The following is a 16716-nucleotide window of genomic DNA, read 5'->3' as shown; positions in this document are numbered from 1 at the left end:
TCTAACAATTGTTGTCATTTTATAACTGTAATTGTCTGTCTTTTAAAGATCGGTAAGGTGGCTCTATATAACATTTTGTCAGCAGATTTATCGCAGCGATAGAAAGAGCGAGCGTGAGGATGTGGGACTGTGTGGAATAAAAAGGAGGAGGGATTATCTGACCGGATAGCAAAGTGACATCAGGCCCGAAAAATGTGTGTGTGTTTGAGGCTGCAGATTCAGAGAGTGTGACTGGGAAAGAGAGAGAGAGAGGGAAGGAGGAGGGGGTTATAGGGAGGAAAAGGCGTTTCCATTCTCAACCGGCGAGACAGTAAGAAACGCGTGAGCACGATCGAGTGAACGGACGCTTAAAGTTTCCGTGGCGTCTTCGTTTATAACCACACTAACTTCATACATATTCGCACTCTAGTTTTGATGCTTTTCGCTGATGTTTTGACTGAACTGCGTTTGTGGTGACCTGGACATTTTATTTGGGTGGCCAAAGCGCACAGCGGATCTCATCCATCACCACACCGAGCACATCATCATCATCATCGCTGGATCTCCGAGCGCAGGAAGTAAGTCACTCATCTATTTAATAATGGTAGCATGGCATTCTTTGAAGTAGGCTACCTACTGAAGCACATACCTTGGCCATCATTCAAACAGCTACGTGTACCATACCACAGTATTTTTTCTATCTATCTATCTATCTATCTATCTATCTATCTATCTATCTATCCTGTTATTTTGTGCTGTGATGTGTTAATTCATTTGGTCACATTTTAATCAGCGTTTTTTTTTTTTTTTTCTCGATTCAAGTCATAGCGGTCGAGGGCGCACAGTCCGTCACGCAACCAGACCACTTTCATGGGTTCGATCCAGTCCGGCTGATTCCTCGGCGGAATGTGCGCCTTATTAAAATTAATTTAATTACAGTTATGTCGACGAAACAGAATCCGAACGCCTTTCCAATTGTCAATGACTCAGTGATGACTAAATTCCTGATTTTTTTAACTAAAATGTTGCTTGGTTGTTCAGAGTGTCATGTTTAAAAATCATAATCTTTTTTTTTTTTTTTTTTTTTTTTTTTTTACATTTAGCTTTGGGGTTGTTGTATAATGTATAAGCGATTAAAAAAAAAAATCTGTAATGAATTGAAATCACTGTACATTGTCTGCTTTCACTACGACCCTTTATTTTTTTCACTAACAAAATCTGGCAGTCATTGAACATTCGGATTTATTAGCTAAAGGAGCTCAGTAAAATTGCTTTGGAAGCAGTCTGGACTAACTCATAATGCAACCTCAGTCATGACACAAACCCGCTTCCTCTTGGAGTCTAGTACTTCCCTGTTCCTTTCACAGCCCCCTTTTTTTTCTTGCTTGAACAAAGTAAAATCAGATCCGAGTGTGCAAGTGTATGACCAGATGCGGTATTTGGCAGTCACACAGGTGTGTGAGTTTCCTGCACCTGGCGAATGGTTTCTGTCCTATCTCATATATTGATTTGTGTTTTGCCTGTGGTAAGGGAAGGAGGCAGCTCAGCAGAAATGCACCTCCCTCATTGTCCTTGTGTGTTGTCTGTGTGTGTGTGTGTGTGTGTGTGTGTGTGTGTGTGTAAAGAGCGTTTCAGGCCGGGATTGTTTGCTGGCCAAAAAAGATGCTGGAAACCTTGTTTAACAGAAACTTTAGACCAATCCCAAGCCAAACAACCAGCTTTACTGTTTTCTTCTAGTCCTGGCAGTCTTTAGTCTCTCTTTCCCTCTAACAGATAGGCAAAACAGAAAAAATGACAGATAATCTAAAGCATTATTTGGTAACTGGTGTGTTTTGACCTAAACAAAAAATCAAAAACAAACAAACAAAAAAGTCTGTTCTGGAAAATAAATAAATAAATATGTAGGTAGATAGGTAACACTTTACAATAAAGTTCATTTGTTAAAGGGTTAGTTCACCCCAAAATAAAAATTCTGTCATTAATTACTCACCCTCATGATGTTCCAAACCCGTAAGACTTTTGTTCTTCTTCGAAAGACAAATTAAGATATTTTGATGACAGAATGCTGTCAGATTTCCTTCCATATTGCCTTTGCAACTACCACTTTGATGCTTAAAAAACTTCATAAAGAGATCAGAAAACAAATCCATATGATTCGAGTGGTTTAGTCCAAATTTTCTGAAGAGAATCGATCACTTGTTATGACAAACAGATTTAATTTAGGCTTTTACTCGCATGTAAACATTGTTCAGCGATTATAAGCAGAAGCTCAACCAAACCTGCTACACGCGCAAGAAAAAAAACTCTTCCCGAAGCTCAAACGTGCTGCATAACCAGTGAGGTTCATTCTCGTGTGTTTACTTATTGTAAAGTGTTACCAATAAATAAATGTTGAATGCAAAATAATAAAATGCAACTAATCTTGCTATCCCAACAATCTTGCATAGTACTTATCAAGGAGAATCAAAATGCCTTCCATATCTTTTGCTACTTTTGTATGTTAAGTAACACTTTTTCTTCACTTACACTTCATAAAATCTAGTTGAATTAGGTAGGTTTTTCTTGTATGATGAACAATTTCGGTACCATGTTGAGAACCATTGATCTAAATTTTGTTCACTTGTGCTTTTTTTGTCCGGCAGAAACCTGTTTTCGCAAGTCTTTCAACATTTATATTCACTGCTGTCTCTGGCCTTTTCTTTGATATCTGACAGGAGTGCTGGCATTTGCTATCGTTTACATTTATACATTTTGGTAGATGTTTTTATTCAAAGCTGTGAACTTGCTTTTAAGGTGTACATTTTATCACTTCATGCATTCCCTTGGAAACAAACTCATGACCTTGGCATTGCTCATGCCATGCTCTACTGTTTGAGCTACAGGAACGTCATTTCCCTCCTATAAGTGTTTTCTTTATCCAGCATTTTGGATAAAGCAAATGAACTGATCTCAATTCACCCAAATTAAACTTTCAATGTAGGCTTTTACACTAAGGCTTTTAGGAAGGCTGTCACTGTTGTTTTTGTTCCTGTATGTTTTTGTTGGAATTCTGGAAATGTTATATATTTTGGCATAATACTGAATGACACTGGATTGCAAACAAAACCATTTGATGAGGAGTGCTCTAGTACCATGCAAGTCCCTCTTGAGTACTGTTACATAAGGTCCATTTGGGGTTTCAGGTTTGCTGTAAATATCTCTCTCTCTCTCTCTCTCTCTCTCTCTCTCTCTCTCTCTCTCTCTCTCTGTCTCTGTGTGTGTGTGTGTGTGTGTGTGTGTGTGTGTGTTTGGTTCTCTCTAAATCTTAGTCCTGCTGTTCAATCTCCTGAGTGATATAATGACCGTGCAATTTTACATCCGGTCCAGTCCAGTCTCACTTACAAGGTCGAGCTGAGTCTATCCTCTGAGTCTCATTTAAACAGTCGAAGGTTCACAGCACCTCTGATCTGTAGCAATGCTTTTTTAAAACTGACTGGTAGGGATCAGCGTTTTTGCAGCTGATACAGGCCACCGATTTCTTGTCATCATGATCGGCCGATACTGATAATTAAGCTTTATATAAGTGATGTAAGCTCTCTGATGACTGTGTTTTACAGCTGGAGCACACTTGGATTGGATTGATTGCTCAGATTGATGGGTCTTGATTTATCATGCACCATAGAATAGGACCGCACAGCTGAAACAGAGATGGATCATTCATCCACCAGGATCTTATTACTTGGTACTTATTCTATGCAGTTATTATTATTTTTATGCTTTGTGGCATTTATGCATTTAAGTAGTTCTTATCTTCAGTAAAACATTCAGATCACTTGTTTGGATTGGTTTTTGGACTTTTGAAAAAAGGCTACCATGGTTCCAAATGCCATAACTTTTGATTGCTTTGAGATATCAACACAACATTTGGCCCAAATGCAGTTGACAGGATTGTGAACAAGTCTAAACTTTATGACCTGTCATATATACTTTCTAATATTCGTCATCATGTCAAACATGAATAATAACAAAATAAATAAGATTACATCACATTTTCTGGGGTTTTCTCAGCAGTGGTGTAACACTGTAACATAAGAAACATCAAAAATCAAAGTCTATTTACTTTAACATTTGAAAGGTTTTCTATTAAATAAGAACATGTGACTTATGACATAACATATTGACTAACATGAACATACTACATGTTCAAATAATGTTATCACAAAAAAAGATTTTTGCATCGGTCTGGAAAAAACAAAACAAAACAAAAAACAGACAGACAGGTAAATCCCAACGCAGCTGCGCTAATAAACAATTTATTAGGCATTACATGCATTTGAGATGAAAAGAAAATGTCATCTAATACTTTTCTTATGACAGCCGTTCCCTTCAGAAATACAGATATAATTAATTCACTCATACATTCATTCATATAATTTCCCTCAGCACCCGATTGTAAAGGTTGTAAAACCTAACTGCCTTCTGCCCTGTTTTCACACAAAACGTAACCTATGCTGCATGCTGCACCTGTGTGAGACTATTGCTAAATTTGCTTAATGCTGGACAGTATTTACAGTGAGTCTTTCAAATCACCGTAATCAAATACAGTTTTAATAATAATATGAAACGGTCAGTGGTACAAAGAGTACTGACAATTTGTACATAAGTACAAGTACTGTTGCATTGCTGAGATAATACTCAATTACAAGTAAAAGTACTGGTGTTTAAAAAAGTACTTAAAGGGGTCATCAACTTTTCCTTGAGCTTTTGATATATAAGAGGTCATCGTAATATAAGAATATCCTGTAAGTTTCAGAACTGAAAACTTCCTTGTTAGTTCAATAAAAGCTTTTATTGACACCAGACCCAGCAAACGACTCATCCTAGAATGTGCTTTTCTAGGTGAAACCCCACCTCCGCAGAAGAAATCAACACCTATACTTCATCATTGCAACGTTAGCCCCGCTCACTGGCGTGTTAGTGAGATGATGAGAAGAGAAGAGCGATACAGGACTAAAAATAACATTACCTTTTAAAGGATCCTGCTAGGAATATGGTTATTTATTTTCAACAATGTGAATGTCTCAGTTGAGCTTTATTTATTTGTTAATCATGATTTTACTGTGGATTCTTTGGTAAATCAATTGCATTTCAGTGCAAACTTTGAAAACTGACATTTACGACATGGACTCAACAGTAATGCGACAACATGTAAGTTAAAACTGTGTTAATTCTAATGCCTGATCTGATATGTAATGATTCATGTACAGTCAGATGTTCTTTGTTTATGTGTCAGTAAGTCAAACCAGTGACTAAACAAGCAACTTCATGTTGTTTCTCTTAGTAGAATGAAAATAGTCTGTTATTTAAATTATATAAAGAAAGCGATCAAAGAACGCTCCCTTTGAATCGCTGGAGCTGTCAATCAAACAGCGTGAGTTTATCAGTGACTGAGTTCTGGACACGTGCCAAAACTCCCGTTTTATTTAGGGAATCTCTTAGTTACAATGCGTTTGCACTGTTAGTTATAATGAAAACATTTGTTAGTGTGCAGAAATTGAGTTGCAATGACGAGATCACTGCTTTCATGCTCTCAACATGTCTGTGATCGGCTACAATCTTCATGACTGCAGCCTTTCATGCCACTATCTAAATATAATGCCATAGATCTAAATGTAATGCAACACTTTTCACGATTAGTTAACCTTGAGAGCTGTAATAGTGAAAATGTGCTAGAAGTTTTCACGAGTGTAATACTTACTATTTCAAATGGAAAGATGTTAGCCAATCACAGCAGTGGGCTTTTACACTGAAGTCTCACAGCAGACACGCCCCTTAAAACAGAGCGTTCAGATAAGAGGGCTAAAATCAGTATAGGAAAAATGCCTTTTATTTCTAAATTATGACAATTGTTTTATTTAAAAAGCATACTAACATTATAAGTCCACCACAGGAAACATTATAAAACAATATAACAACGCAGTTCGTGACCCCTTTAAGTACTCTTCTTAAAAAAAAAAAAAAAAAAAAGACGAGTAGTTACTTTTTACATTTGCAAATGTATTTTTATTAATGTAACTCTGATTGTGTTCATAAGAAAGAAGAAAGTTATATACACCTAGGATGGCTTAAGGCTGAGTAGATGGAAACATAGCTATAGTGAATGTGCATTTTAGAACATCTTTAGGAATAGTTTAGACTGCAAACTCATCAAAGGATTTCTGTGGACTAGCAGTTGCTGAGTGGCCAACCGATCTGCCCTCTGCAGTTTCTCTCACATTCACATACTGAGATGCTCACAGGTACACACTCACAAACACATGCACACAGCACCCTCATAATTCACTCCCTCTTCAGCCAAATGAAATGTCTCGCTGGGAATAATTGGATTTGATAAGACCTGATTCAGTTCAGACTTCTGCACTCAAATTGTGGTGCTACTGAAAGCATCTGCCAAGGACCGAAGCACTGTGTGTGTGTTTGTGTGTTTGAGCGATGGTGGGTGTTAAAGTGGGAGTTATTAAGTAAAGGCAACATGATGCACCGCCTGCTGTTTTATTTGGAAACAAATAAATATATAAGCGTCTATTTATTATCTTATAGATAGTGTGAGCTTGACTTGTACAACACACTGCGAACTAATCTTTCCATTTGTTAAATTACAGAAAATAAAACTGAACCAATCTTTCTGTTAAATCGTATACAGAATACTGTGAGCTGATCGTTCATTCGTTAGTTTACAAAATATGGTGCACTGATCTTTCTGTTGGTTAAAGGAATACAGTGTTCTGGTGTTTTTGTCTGCCAGTTTTGCTGTTGAATTTCTTTTTTTTTTTTTCTTTTTTTTTTGAGAGTAACATCAAAATTTGAAATAAAATAAACTGAAATACATTTTTATTTGTTCATATTTCATTTAGTTTAACTTGATGTACCAAGAGCTAAAAATAAATAATAAATATTTCAAATATTTAAAAAAATATTAAATATTTTTAAAAACTATAATAGTATCTCATTGATACTAAAATAACACTGAAATGTTAATACAAAATGTGGAATTGAACAAATATATAAAGTATTTAATTTGTTTTTAAAACAAACTACTCTTAATAGAAGAAGAAGAATTTTTAAAATGATATTTTAGCCAAAGACGGAAATTCAGTAATTTACTCACCCACATGTCATTCCACACTTGTAGATGTATGACTTTCTTTCTCATGTGGAACACAAAAGAAGATATTTTTGTAAAATGTCTTATGTTTTTTTATCCATACTATGAAATTAAGTGGGGTCCTGAAGAACATTTTATTGTATGGACCAAAATAAATGTAATCTTCTTTTGTGTTCCATATGAATTATTATTATTATTATTATTTGTTGTTGTGAACTTTCCCTTTAGGCTTTGATCAAATGACCTGATACTTTAAGCTGTAGTGTAACTCACAGCAGCTTTCATTTTTTCAACACGACTGTGTTCAGCTGAAGCGGATGGGGGATGTCATGGCAACGGCTTTCCTATACCCTTGATGATGTCATGTTCTGATGATGTGTGGATGAATTGATCTTTAGTCTGAAGGCACAGCATCACTTTTAAAAGGACAGAACCACACTAATTCTGACTGGGAATGAGTGTTACTAAAGATACCGATCTACATGAAATAACGAGCAAAATATTTTTTAAAACATTTATTAATCTTTGTTAACGTTAGTACAAATCAAATTGTTCATTGTTCATGTTAGTTCACAGTGCATTAACAAATGTTAACAAATTCAACTTTTGTTGTTTTAAAAATGTAGTAAATATTTTATACATTTGACCAATATTAATAAATGCTGTAGAAGTATTTTTCATTGTTAGTCAAATTTATATGTCTTCTATGCTCTTATTTTATGTACAGAACTTTGGTCAACCCATGGTTGTTTTTTAAATGTGCTTTATAAATTAAAAGAAGAAGAAGTTCATGTTAACTGCTAGTACTGATGTTAACAAATGAAACCTTATTGTAAAGTATTAGAATCATACAAGAATAATTTTGAGCAAAAGTAAAGAATGTTAAATGATATGGTAATGGTTGTCAGAGCAAATTTACACTCTAAATAGAAAAGAACGCCTTTGACTGATAGAGTGAAAAAAAAATAAACTCATGCAAAAATGAATTAGAAGATTATGAATGACACATTCATATTGTGCGTGTGTGTGTGTGTGGGTATGTCATTCTCTGCTGTAACTGTTTGTAGATTAAAATACCTCATAGTTATGTGTAATGACTGTCACTGCCCTGACACACACTTTCTAACCTATAAAGCAGTATGACATCTCACTCCCTGATATCTCAGCATGAACCCTGAGCTGTGTGAAACTGACAGCCTACAAACCATCTGACCGAACGCACACGACTCCCACGCAAACTACATTAACCACAATCCCCTGTGTGTCACTGAGTCAGAGAGAGAGAGCCATCAGGACACACAGTAGTGTCCTCTACGGGATCTGGCCTGAAATCATTCAGATTTTACACTTCACATTGGCAGAATTACTCTGAAACACATAAACAGTTGGAGATGCATCATGCATGTCATGAGAAAGCCAACATACTATTATTTGATTTAAAGTCACCATGAAATCAAAATGGACAATTCTTATTTTTTATGGAATAGCGCAGTATTTATTATACATGATTTATCCGTGCACATAATTATTATTTTTGTAATTCATTGTGCCTCATAATCTTTAATCAAAATAACTTCCCCTCCCTCTTGCAGCAACATCTCTTCTTTGATGATGTGTTTACTGGCGCGAGGGCGGGACAACCTGTCACTCACATAAGATTCGACTTATAGCAGACCACAACCATCCAGTCAATTCCTCATTGATTTAAAGACATGTTTTTAATTAATTTTAAGAATCAGCACCCAATGCCTATTCCAGCACTATTTGCTGTTTCTGCACAGCTGTGACTGTGTATGTGAGTTTAACTTTGTAGGGCGTGGGTAGGTGTAATTGGCTGAAGACATAATATGTACCATCAGATAAAATGCAGCAGCGTTCTAACGAGGAAAAAAAAAAATCAATCATAAAATTGACTTCTGTATGTGTGCGGGTGTGTGTGTGGGATTGTATATGAGAATACAGCGAAACTATGCAACAGCTTCCAAAATATCTGCTGCCATTGTGGAGGAGGGACAGAGAGAGAAGGGGATTGAGAAATGAACAGAAGATGAAGGCCTAGACTGGAGATACATCAGAGATGAGTGAAAAAAGACAATAAGGAAATTTGTCTTTAAAGATGACTGTCCAGAATGAAATGCTAGCACAGTATAGCACATTATTTACTGCATACTGTCTTCTATATAAAAAAAAAAGAAATGTGAATGTGTGTAATAACAACAACAATAATGATAATGATAATAATACTGACAAGCATTTATAGTAAACTAAAATACACTTTTATGTAATTTCTATTTAGTACATTTAAAATGTAATTTTAAAGGATTAGTTAACTTCTGAATGAAAATTTTCTGATAATGTACTTACCCCCATGTCATCCAAGATGTTCATGGCTTTCTTTCTTCAGTCGAAAAGAAATTAAGGTTTTTGAGGAAAACATTCCAGGATTCTTCTCCATATAGTGGACTTCAACATGGTTCAATGGGTGGAAGGTACAAATTGCAGTTTCAGTGCAGCTTCAAAGGGCTCTACACGATCCTAGATGAGGAATAAGGGTCTTATCTAGCGAAACGATCGGCCATTTAAAAAAAAAATAAATAAAAATGTATATACTTTTTAACCACAAATGCTTGTCTTGCACTGCTCTGCGATGCGCCACGCCTTACCTTGAAAGGTCACGTGTGATGTAGGGAGAAGTACTGTACCGTGGTAGGGCGAAAAACTTCTCCTCCAACTTCAAAATAGTCCGATATCGTTGTTTTACTTTTCTTTTTTTTTTTTTTTTTTTGTAAAGGGCATTTGGGTTAATCTTTGCACATTCCCTGAATCGGCACTTCCGCCTACGTCACGCATGACCTTTGTAACATGATTACATCATGAGTGCGGATCACAGAGCTAGTGCAAGATGAGCATTTGTGGTTAAAAAGTATATAAATTTTTATTTTTTTTAGAAAATGACCGATCGTTTTGCTAGATAAGACCCTTATTCCTCGTCTGGGATCACGTAGAGCCCTTTGAAGCTGCACTGAAACTGCAGTTTACACCTTCAACCCGGTGAACCTCACTGAAGTCCACTACATGGAGAACAATCCTGGAATGTTTTCCTCAAAAACCTTAATTTCTTTTCGACTGAAGAAAGAAAGACATGAACATCTTGTATGACGTGGGGGTGAGTAAATTATCAGGGAATTTTAATTCAGAAGTGAACTAATCCTTTAAATCAATGTAATACTGAATAAAACACTACAGTTAAAATTATAATCAAATACTTTACATGTGCCTTAGTATGTCAGTCCAATTCAATTCAATTTAAGTCACATTTATTTGTATAGCTCTTTTCACTATACATATCATTTCAAGTGGCGGTGTTGGGGCATCCAGAGGCTGGATCTAAACCGGAGCTGGCATATATATATATACTATGCCAGCTCCGGTTTAGATCCAGCCTCTGGATGCCCCAACACCTGTGATGAGATGACGCCAACCCCTGCAAGGACTTCAGATGATGCCAACTCTGAATCAACATTCACCACTGCCAAATTTTCTAAATATTGTAATCATTATGATCACAATTTGTAATAATTGCTTTAATGAGATCATTGTTACATATACATATATTTAGAATTTTATCGAGCGCAGTTTCTGTATTATGATAGACCCTGAATCCTGACTGAAATTTTTCATAGATATACTTTTTTGCAATAAGGAGCACATTTAAGCGAACGCAACTTTTTCTAGTATTTTAGACATAAATGGAAGATTTGAAATGGGTCTGTAATTTGCCAGTTCATATGGATCTAGTTGGAGTTTCTTAATGAGAGGCTTAATAACTGCCAGCTTGAACGGTTTTGGGACGTGACCTAAAGATAGAGAGGAGTTAATAATATTGAGAAGAGGCTCTTCTGCTGCAGGTAACAACCTCTTTCAGTGTTTTAATGGGAATTGGATCAAATAAACATGTTGTTGGTTTAGATGCAATAAGTTTATTTAGCTCTTCCTGTCCTATAGTTGTGAAGCACTGCAATTGTTCTTGAGGGACGATAATTGAGGCTAAATCATAAAACGCTGTCAAAGGTTGTACATTTAAGTGTATTCCTGATGCTTTTGATTTTCTCAGTGAATAAATTCACTACCTTCATTACCTGTGATGCAATATTCAGTTCAGGTGACATCTGTTTATATTTTAATCTAGCCACTGTGCTAAATAAAAAAAACTTGGATTGTTTTTTTTTTTGTTTGTTTTTTTTTGTTTTTTGAGTTTGTGGAGATGTTTGGTATGTAATTAAATCTAGTGTATGATCAAAACGATGATTGGGTCTGGTGACATTTTGCTTGTGCTGGAACAAGTTTGATGTTACAGATTTCATATTTTGTTTAATTTGATAACACATTTAATTGTTTAATGTCTGCAATTCCTTAATGTTATCCATGGCACTAATTTTCCTGTTCACTTTATTTATGGTTTAGAGATCCATCTAGTGGCAAGTTTGACGTTGCTTTAATTCTGTGATTTTTTTTTTCTTTTTTTCCGGTATTCACTTGAATCAGAAAGTAGTGAGTGCTCCATGCGGGAACCGGTAACGATGGCTCTCTTTAATCGCCATATATCTCTGTAATCTTTAACCTTGCAACAGCATCGCTGACTGTCAAAACACTAAAAACATGTTGAGGACAGTACATTGCTTGACCCCAAAGGTGTTTAGTAAGTCTGTAAAAGCAACTCCTAACGCATCATTTGTATTATATATGTTAATGTTATAATCTCCAACAATCAGCACTTTATCAACGTTGACCAGTAGGTCTGACTGAAAATCTGCAAATTTTGTTTAGAAAATGCCATGGAGGTCTATACATGGTAGCCAGAGCAACAGATAGCATATTTCTTATATCTAAAAGAGTAATGAATTAAACCTGTTTCCTGTTTTCTGAGTGACATTAAGAATATCTCTATAGATTGTTGCAACACTGTCGCCACAACCATTCAGACGAGGCTCGTGCTCATAACAGTAGACTGGTGGAGTAGACTCATTAAGACCGAAATAATCATTTGGTTTAAGCCAGGTTTCAGTAAAGCTGAGTACATCAAAACTATTATGTGTGATCATTTCATTTTCAATAACTGCCTTAGTTGTGAACGATCTAATGTTTAGGAGCCCAAGCTTTAGAAATTGTTTTTGTTCAATTATTTTGAGATTTTCTGGTTTAACCACAATCAGATATTTTCTAGATCCTATAGTAGATTTATTATTTGATCTCACAGACACAATCTCTATAGAATTGACTAAACACACACTTCTATCAATTAAGTGGGAAGACCAACAAAGGCTGTGATTTGAGGTTTGACTTGCTAGTCATGTTGTGCTTAGCGTCTCAGAGATGCTGTACGACAGAAGATCCGCTCCGATTCTGCTAGGGTACAAGCCATCAGCGTGAAAGAGCCTATAGGCCACTCCCAGAAAAGTTTACAATTATTTAAAAAGCAGTTTCTGTTCATTACACCATGACATTAACTATTCATTTAGAGCAAATAATGTACTGTATAACCTACTTGAACTAGGGCTGCACGATATTGGAAAAAACTGACATTGCGATATTTTGTTTTTCTGTGATATATGTTGCGATATGAAAACAGTTTCAACAGATCACTTGAATAGCTCTATTTGGAAAGAATTAATCATTCTAGAATGATTGGGGTGATTTTGTAGGGGGGTTAATCTGCATAGAAAATAATAAACAAATTACAAGCATAGATAAATACAATCGAACAATGATACAAAAGAAATAATGCTTTATGTTTTTCAGGGAAGTTTAACAGTATTCAGGAAAGAAATTGAATAATAAAATGTAAAGTGTACTTTACTGTATAAATGTAATTAATCTTTGTTAAAGCTACAAAATATTTTGATTTTTCTCTTTGTATTTTGTTGTTTGATTAACATTAAGACAGCAGCGGGTTAGGCTGCTGTCTTAATATGCTGTCTTAATGCAGAAGAGAACAGAATTTTGTGTTTACATGCTGTCTGTGCTGCTGTATGTGTGCAGAGTGTGCGAATTCTGAATTGACTTCTCTAAACATTCAAGCGATTTTAAACCATTCGAGCACAAGACGCTTTGTGCTCGAATGGTTTAAAATTGCTTGAATGTTTAAACTGACAGGACCTGAAACACTTGCAAATAAGCTTTCGCTCTGTGACGGTTAAACATTGCAATTAATCTGAGAATCACTGGTGTTTTTGGTGACTTGACATTGTACATCCTGTGATGTGACATTGTGACATGCTAAAATGATATACCATGCAGCCCTACTGGGAAGCGGTTCTGGGTGGAAATCTTGAAGACCAGCTGAGGGGGAGAGATCCCCGCTCGGGGCCTGGCTCATGCCTTCACTGGTGGTCTGATACATCCAAAACATCTGATATATTTGCCATTAGAACAGATAAACGGTAATTTAGTGAGAAAAGTGTAAACAAAACACGCTGTAGCCAGGAACACACTAGAGATGCTAACAGGCTAAAGCTAGCAGTGGATGTTTGGAAAATCATTTAAAACTAGTGATATCAAAACATTCTTGTTTTTGATATAGAATACTATCAGGGATATGTTCACCCTCTGTAGAAAGGAAAAGAAAAGATAGGTTATAAATTGATTTTTTTTTTTTTTTTTTTTTAAAGGGAGGATTGAGAATCAACTTAAAGGAGCTCCAAACTCAGCACATCAAAAGTGTACTTCTTTAAAGCAATAATTTAAACATTATGATTTAAAATGTATGTTGAAGTAAATCTTTTAATTTGACTATTACAATGTGCACTTTTAAAAGTAAGAAACATAGTCATGAAAAGTGTACTCTCTTTAAAGGGATAGTTCACCCAAAAAATGTAAGTCATTTACTCACCCTCAAATTGTTCCAAACTTCTTTCCGAATTTCTTTCTTTTGCTGAACACAAAAGAAGATTGTCAGTAACCAAATAGTTGACTTCCATAGTATTTTTTATTTTTTTTCATGAGTGAGTAAATTATGACAGAATTTTCATTTTTGGGTGAACTATTACTTTAAGTGCACTTAAGTGGCATTTTATTTCATTAATATTATATTATCTGCAAGTACAGATTTTAACAACGTTCACATTCAATACAATTAAGCACACTTCTTTTTCACCAGGTTTGTCAGAACAGCTATTCTGTGTGGTCAAAAATATTGAGATAACTATTCCCCACTAATTGACTTGTTGGTTGTTGCATAAGTTGACCATCTTAACCCATTCCTACTTCTATTGAAGTACCATGTTGGTGACGTGTTTACTGGATACCTGAGAAGAGATTAAATCTCACTATCTACACAGATGTAAATCTGCTCTTATTTAGTCTCTTTATAACCCACATATAGACAGGAAGCAGCTAGACAGATGTGACGAGAGGTTCACACTCACATGAGGTGTTTAATTGCTGCACAGTGCACACACACATTCACTGGCACTCATTTCTCATTTCTTTGTCTTTTGAACTGTCTTTCTCTCTCCCACACACACCGAGCAAACATCTGTCTTGTTCTCCCTGAGGTGGTGTGATATTTTCAGTGTTAATGAAGTAAAAGCTTTTTCCTCAAATATGCCGGATCTATCTCCGTGTCACATAGACAGAAATGGCTTGATGAATTTGAGCCATTTTTACTTCACAAAATATCACAAAACATAAGTAATGACATTCATAAAACAACCACAGCTAGGGATATACGGTAAGATTATTTAATTATGCTTATGAAACCCAGCTGCCACAATTTACTTTTCTGGGGGAAAAAAAAAAAAAATGTGGAAAATAAAGAAGACATCTGTTCAGTGACTCATCACAAGCAGAGCTTTGAATGAGCCATGTGAGCAGAGAGTGAGAACAGGACATTATGGTAGAGATGCCTGTGATTTAGTTTTTTTTTAATTGCTATGGTGCAATTTTCACAAGCAATTGGTCAATTTTCAAAACTCTTAGTACTAATATCACAACAGATCATCAAATGTGCACTTTTTTCAAACATTTCAGCATATTTTCAGTTGTGTTAGTACAATACTCAAAATCACAAAGTATCCTTTTCACTACACAAAATAAGTGTTTCATCTTTATAAATGTTTCATTCACAGTAACTGCCTTTCATAATGCTATTACTATCAAACTTTTCACTTGCATCTCTTTTCATTCAGTTTAATACATTTGTCTATTATTTAATCCAAATGAACTTAATGGTTAATCAGTGAATCATTTGGTACACCTATAGATTGATTCTATAGGCATAGTTTCTATAAAACTTATTTGCAATTTCCGATATGGATAACCAAATGTAATTAATTCTTTTTACATTATAAGCAATGTATCTTAGATGATAACCATTTTATGTGTGTGTGTGTGTGTGTGTGTGTGTGTGTGTGTGTGTGTGTGCAAGTGTGTGGTCCTGGTCCTGGTGTGTGTGTGTGGTCCTGGTAAACACTGCATTGTGAACCAAATGTCCCAACAAGGATGGTAATACCAGTAATTTTAGACCTTGTTTTGACATTTTTTTTTTTTTGGTCCCCATGAGGAGAACAGCTTATAAATCATACAGAATGAATTTTTTATAAAATGTAAAAAAGTTTTCTGTAATGGGTAGGTTTAGGGGTAAGGGATAGAATATATCATTTATACAGTATAAAAATCATTATGTCAATGGAAAGTCCCCATAAAACATGGAAAACCAACAGCATGCCATGTGATACTGTAAACAGAGGCATTACCATGGTAGAGACTGCCACATTACTATAACTCGCCCTTATAAAGGTCGACTACAGTATAGATAAAATAAAGTAAATAAAGAACCTTTATTTAAAATAAGATTTAAATAAAGAATCTTTATTTTTATATAGGTCAAACATTCACATCCATAATTTTACTCTAAACTGTTCACATCTATAGATTGAAATTATTTTTATTTTACATGGCAATGATCATAATACTCAAATGGATTCATGAGCAATTTTATTGTAGCTAACGACTAAATATCTCTATATTCTCTTAAATGGTTGCACTGGTTACAATAAAATGAAGCAGAAATATGTATAGTGAAAAAAAAAGAAAGAAAGAAAAGTAACCTACAAATGATAATATCTAAATTAACTGGTTTTATTCAAGCCAAAATGTTGTTTACCATCACTGAATCAACCTAAATACATTAAATTATAGCAACCAAATTCTTAAATCAGGTAGAAATAGCTTAAGGTAAAAATTGCAGGTTACTCCTTTTTACGCTGTAGTTGTCTGCTTAACATGAATTGTTCAAATCTGAATGGTCACATTTGAGAGAAGTCAAAGTGTCTGTAAAATTAAGTGTTTTTAACTTGATTTACAGGTTTGACAAAGATGCGAATGTTGTAAACTTGTAATTACAGAGGTGACATGAATAAATTTCTATAGCACATTTCTATAGACATAAGCTGATGTATCATATACTGTAACAGATGATAAAACCTGCAAGTCATTTGTTTTCCTTTTGTCAGGCGCATACACACATACACACATACACAGAGGACAGACATGAACTCATGTCTGTCCTCTTAGAACAGCCTGTCACTACCATC

General features: G+C 35.2%; 1 protein-coding gene across 1 annotated transcript in view; it reads left to right on the top strand.

The window, feature by feature from the left end:
• Window positions 1-256: 256 nt before the first annotated feature.
• The window catches only part of LOC127515744 (astrocytic phosphoprotein PEA-15), a 57817-nt gene continuing 41357 nt past the window's right edge, over window positions 257-16716 (top strand). Inside the window, exon 1 of the mRNA XM_051899712.1 lies at window positions 257-557. The gene's annotated coding sequence lies outside the window, so the exon portion shown is untranslated. The remainder of the gene's footprint in view (window positions 558-16716) is intronic.

This window comes from Ctenopharyngodon idella, chromosome 7 (assembly GCF_019924925.1).
Source record: "Ctenopharyngodon idella isolate HZGC_01 chromosome 7, HZGC01, whole genome shotgun sequence".
Classification (NCBI taxonomy): Eukaryota; Metazoa; Chordata; class Actinopteri; order Cypriniformes; family Xenocyprididae; genus Ctenopharyngodon; species Ctenopharyngodon idella.
The sequence above is the reverse complement of the archived record's forward strand: the minus strand, read 5'-3'. Positions and strand labels throughout refer to the sequence as shown.